At 42.6% G+C, this 5,806-nt stretch overlaps 2 pseudogenes; both read left to right on the forward strand.

Moving 5' to 3' along the window:
- The first annotated feature begins 1,564 nt into the window (after positions 1–1,564).
- On the forward strand, positions 1,565–2,904 carry LOC139883649 (uncharacterized; annotated as a pseudogene).
- A 7-nt stretch (positions 2,905–2,911) lies between these two features.
- LOC139883651 (2-succinylbenzoate--CoA ligase, chloroplastic/peroxisomal-like) lies at positions 2,912–5,527 on the forward strand (annotated as a pseudogene).
- The last annotated feature ends 279 nt before the right edge of the window (positions 5,528–5,806 follow it).

Consider the following 5,806-nt stretch of genomic DNA (forward strand, 5'->3'; position numbering starts at 1 on the left):
CTAGAAAACAGAATGCAAGGCTACCATATTTTCCTTAGAGCTTCAAATTTCTTCACTTCTACCACAACCAAAGTTTATCATCCCTTACAATACATATCACAGCAAGCAAATGGTAGGTTTTAGAACTCTAATTGCCTCTAATCCGAGCACAAAATAGCGAGCAAAGACGGCGGGGCAAGGCAGGACTCGACCGCTCGACGACGGCGACGAACAGCAGCGATCCGCCTCCCTCTTCCCCTTCTTCTCTCGCTTGCTCGCTCTCTCCCTTTCTCTCTTCTCTCTTTCTCTCGGACGGTCACTTTCTCTCTCTTTCCTCCTTTCTCTTCGTGCAACACCCCCCCTTGCTCAATCCGCCCCTTCTTCTTTCTTCCCCCTCATGATTAGCATGTAATCATTTCTTTGCATGCAGGTGACACTTGGTAAGTCCCCTAAGCCACTTGGTAATTGCCATGTAAGAGGATGGGCCTCTCATGGGCCGCCTCTCCTTTGTCGACAGCTCTACGGGCTTCATGGGCCGGGCCTCCTCCCCCTTGTTCGACGGCAGCTCCTTTCCTTTGAGCTTCGCGGGCCAGGCCAAAAGGGCCCAATGGTGGGGCTGATCTTGGGCCAATAAAATTCAACCCACTCTTCTAATTTTTCCCTTTAATCATCACCTAATTACCCATCATATATTTACCTAATTACACTTATTCACTTGGCCATAAAGCTTGCAACATAAATTAATAAATTTCAGCCTATAAACCACATAGCCAAGAATAGAATTTTCTTTCTTATCAAATAATTATCCATTAAAAGCTTCGCCATAAATCTTATTGCAAATTATGGATCAAATGATTACAATACAACTTGAAGATACTTCCATCACCTATTCATAGGCCTTAATGTATCTGGAGATCGCCATGAATTTTGGGATGCCACACCGACCCTCCCTAGATTTGGCGAGGGTGGCCTCGCCTGCAGTCGGCGAAGGCTCACCCACCTCACCGACCATTGATAAGGGTCGACAAGGGCTTGCAAGCCCTCGCCCGTAGCCAACGAGGGCTTGACGGCCCTCGTCGATCGCACCCAAGGCCACTGAGTCAGACTGTAAGTCTGGCCTCGGCTGTGGCCGGCAAGGGCTCAGCAGCCCTCGCCCACTACCGGCTATGGGCATCCAACCCTTGCCGGCCCTTGCTAATGGCTGAAGACACTTTAGGTCCTCTTTTGAAAAAAAGGCAGACACTTTGGGTCGGCCCAATAATAATCACAAATCGGAAAAATCAAGATTTCACATTCCCGCCTCGCCTCCTTGAGCGTGCCGTCCCTGAACCACCAGCTTCCCGCCGTCGGGCACCACCTCCGGCAGGGGAGCGCGCGCTGCTCTCCTTCTCGCCGCCGCTGTGTCTCGACCTCCATCGCCGCCCTCCTCTTCCCCGAGCGCCACCCGACTCGACCGCTGTCCGATTCTTGGGTTTTTTGGCGGTGGATTCGCGGCTCGACTCCCGCCTGTTTCAGACCCCCTCCATCTACGGTCGACGAGCTCGTTTTCTTTTCGAGTTGAGAGGAGGAGGAGTAGAAGAAGGCGATGAGGGAGAGAAAGGTGGTGAAAAAGTATTACCCGCCGGATTTCGACCCTTCGAAGTTGCCCAGGCTTTGGAAGTCCAAGAATCGGCAGATTAAGGTTCGGATGATTCTTCCGATGAGCATCCGATGCAACACCTGGGGGAATTACATTTACAAGGGCAACAAGTTCAATTCCAGGAAGGAGGACGTCGTCGGCGAGGTCAGTTGCACACCTTCGATTCTGTTTCCCAATTCCAAGTCGTCGAGTTTGTTTTTTGTTTTCACGAGCAGACGGATCTGGGTATCCGGATATTGATGTTTTACTTTAAATGTACCCATTGCTCTGCTGAGCTCACCATCAAAACTGATCCACGCAATTCTGATTACCTCATGGAATCAGGGGCCACGAGAACTTTTGAGCCCTAGAGTCTGCAGGATGAGGTAAAAGATCTTGTCTTTTGAATTTTCTGTTTATTTTTAATTAAAAAAAAGTATGTTGATCTTTGGGAAGTGTGTGATTCGGGCCTCTTCATTTGGGTCTGGGAAGGCGGTGGAGGGTGAGAAAAGAAAAAGGGAGACTGAAGAGATGCATTATCGCATCAAGTACTTGGAAAATGAAACTTTAGATTCCAGGAGGGAGATGGACACTCTGGCAGCGCTTCATGAAATGCAATCTGTGAATGTGAGTTTCTTGATTTGAATATGTATTTGTACAGATATCGATATATGGTAATTGATTTCCTTGTTTTTCTGTTGCTTAGAACTTTTTATATTCTTGTGGTGCTAACGGGTTGGCATTATTTTTTCCAGTCTGGGCGTGCAACTGTGAGCACAGATGCAATGCTGCAGGGCTTACAACGTACATCTGCTGCAAAGGTATGAGTTGTTTCCCATCTGCTTTAAAATAGCATTCTGAATAAAGTGAGGAGGGTCAAAGCTCTGGCCGCTGTCACTACATAGAATTCATTGCTCTTCTTACTTCGACTTTGACCTGATTGTTGGATTATCCCTGACTTTGTTGGTATGACGGGAAGGGAAATTGGAGGGAGAGGATGATGTGGTTACTAAATCAATAGTATTCCACATTAGTATTCTTTCTACATTTCATTGAACTTTGTTTTCATTCTTTGCATTTAAACTTATTGCTTCCCTGAAACTTTCTTGTAGACATCCAAAAATTTCGTCGGTAGGATTGAACATGAAGATTTGACTCAACCTTATGCTAGTAATGATGAATCACTGGACAATACTCTCAAGATTAGTAATGCTCTAATTGTCAGCATATTTGCTTCCCCGTCAATCTTTAAGGGTGTGAATTTGTTGAGAACAGTCTCGAATGTGTTGTGCATAACTTCTGGTTGAACTGGTCATGTGCTCAATAAGGTGCTTATGTAGCAGTTTATAAAATGTAAATGGTACTTTAATCTACATATAATCTTAGTTATATCTAAAAGTTTGAGCTCGTTTGAAGATACTATATTGCAAATTCTTTGTTTTTGTGATAATTGATCCCTGTTTCAGTATGGAATACGTTTACAATTGTCTTGCTTCACTTACATTAGATGTATATGCATTGACAATGTGATCTGTAAATATACGGCTTTCTTTTGGGTTGATCACCTGTTGCTTAAGATACTTTTCTGACCTTACTTCTGAACAAGACTCCCTAGATAAAGCTTCTTTGTCCATATTTCTCGGCAATTTTTTTTAGGGTTTTTCAAATAAGAGGATTACATTGTGTGATATTGCTTTCTATGTTCAGATGTTGTCTTGCATTCCATTACTTAATAGAGTTCTTTGGGCGTAGGTTCTGGCTATAGAATTACTTTTCTCTCTCTGATTTTCACAGGTGTTGTCACTATGTCAATTATATGCCACCTTGATGCATAAGTTTGGAAAAATGTGGCATTTGTAGTTCGTAGTTATGCATGACACTTGCTAAGTTTTCATTTCTAGATGTCTAGCTTTACTGGGCTTACTGGCTCCAGGGACTACTGGGAAGCCAAAAGGAGTTGCCATAAGCCATTCAGCATTGTTCATACAATCTATGGCAAAAATAACCATATGTGGTTACAGTGAGAATGATGTATGCCCTTTCCAAGTTTCTTCTCTTTTATTGTCTTCATGCTTGTTTAGCAACCGGAAATTCTATGATCATTGTCAAGATAAGTCTCAAGTGATTGTTTCCATATTTGGAAGGTCCACAGGCAATTGGAGTCAGAGTAATATGACAAGTGAATTTCTTTTTATTCAATTTTTGCGGGTTTATTTGCATACTGCTCATTTGTGCCACATTGGGGATCTCTCATCGGCCATGGCCATGTTAATGGCTGGAGCTTGCCATGTCTTGATGCCCAAGTTCGAAGCTAAAACAGCCATTGAGGTTATAGAGAAACAATGACGTCACTGCTTTGATCACTGTTCTGGCCATGGTCGCTGATCTAATATCCTTTCTCAGGTTATCCACAAAGAGTGATCTTTAACGAGCAATGTATATATTAAATATAATGTGTAGAGAGCATCGGCCATTACATTATCTAAGTTCCAAGTTATGCTTTTCGAGGGGTACTTCTGCTTAATTCCTAGTTTCCTCAGGGAGAAGGGACCATGGAAAGGAAGAGACTGTGTCAAAAAGATATTAAATGGTGGAGGAAGTTTGTCAACTGATCTTATCAAAGAAGCTGGCAACTTCTTCCCAAGAGCTAAGATTCTCTTGGCCTATGGTGTGCATCCTCTAAACCATAATGCTCTAATTGTACAACGTCAACGCTAGTTGGAGTAGAACCTGCTAGCAAAGTGCATTGAACTTCTTTCCTCATCATACTATTTTTTCTCCTTTGTTTTCTCAATATGCAGGAATGACAGAGACTTGTTCTTCACTAACGTTTTCATGACTCTCTATGACCCACATTTTTCGTTTTCCTTACCAGCCCCTTCATTTTCATGTCGGAACAGATCTCAGTTTAGTTCAAACACCACGAGGCATTTGTGTCGGCAAACCTGCCCCACGTGTTGAATTGAAGACAGATGGTGATGATTCAATTGGCATTGGGAAAATTCTAACCAGATGTCCACATTTGATGATTGGATACTGGCATCAAGTTCGGTCATCAGTCTCTAACAGTCATTCATGGTTTGACACTGGTGATGTTGGTTTCACTGATGAGCATGGTCAGGCGTGGCTCATTGGTCCAGAAAGTGGTCAGATCAAGACTGGGGGAGAAAATGTTTACCTGAAGAGGTAATAGAATTTATCATGTATGAATTGGCTTAAAAATGATTTTTTTTTTTTCCTTTGACCAAGCATAGATATCTGATAGGTAGAGGCAAATATTGAACCTTTTTATTTTTCTATGTTTTCAATGATGAACCTGTTTATTTTCTCAAAATCATGGTTAACTACCGTGAAAAGATGTACGAGAAGCTCATTTTCCTGGGACGTGTTCTTGTTTCACAGCATAGGTAGAGGCAATACTGTTCCAACATCCAGGAGTAGCTGGAATCGTCATTGTAGGAATTCCTGAAGCTCGCCTGACTGAGATGGTTGTTGGGTCTATTCGTGTGAAAGAACTGGCTTTGGTCTGATAAAAGCCATGAACTTCGAGATGAAAAAGAAGAACGTTTGTTGTCTGATGAAATTCTTCGACAGTACTACAGATACAGGAACTTAACAGGGTATTGCTCTTTCAAATATCCAGCTACTTTGATCCTAAACTCTCTCTCTCTCTCTCTCTCTCTCAAACACACAACCCATGCACACGGTCACGTGAACTTCTAGGCGTATTTTGATTGTTTAATGTTTTATCCATCATTATCGATCTTAACCAAAATAATATATCATTAATTTCTTTGCAGGTTTAAGATACCAAAAACTTTCATTCCTTGGAAGAAGCCTTTGCCGACTACTACGACAGGAAAAATACGAAGGGATGAAGTTCGCCTGGAAGTTGTTTCTCATGTTCGGTTCATACAAAGCAATTTATGACTGCTGACATTGTGACTTCCTAGTTGAATGATGAAATATGAAATGTGAAATAGGATTTTGCATCAGCCGTGAAATTTAGGAAGAAAGATGGCGGAGAATTAAGGTTTTCTGTTCGAGGGCTTTGAAAGAGCCGATAAGCTCGAAATCACCTCTACAGCTATTACCAGAACCCTCTAAAACCAAAGAGCCGCTTAACACAAATACCTCATCAGACACCAAAACAAGATGCTGTTAAAGGTCTCTTAGTTCTCTCAAAACACAAAAAAAGCAAGCTTGAAG

This window comes from Rutidosis leptorrhynchoides, unplaced genomic scaffold (genome assembly GCF_046630445.1).
Source record: "Rutidosis leptorrhynchoides isolate AG116_Rl617_1_P2 unplaced genomic scaffold, CSIRO_AGI_Rlap_v1 contig430, whole genome shotgun sequence".
NCBI lineage: Eukaryota > Viridiplantae > Streptophyta > Magnoliopsida > Asterales > Asteraceae > Rutidosis > Rutidosis leptorrhynchoides.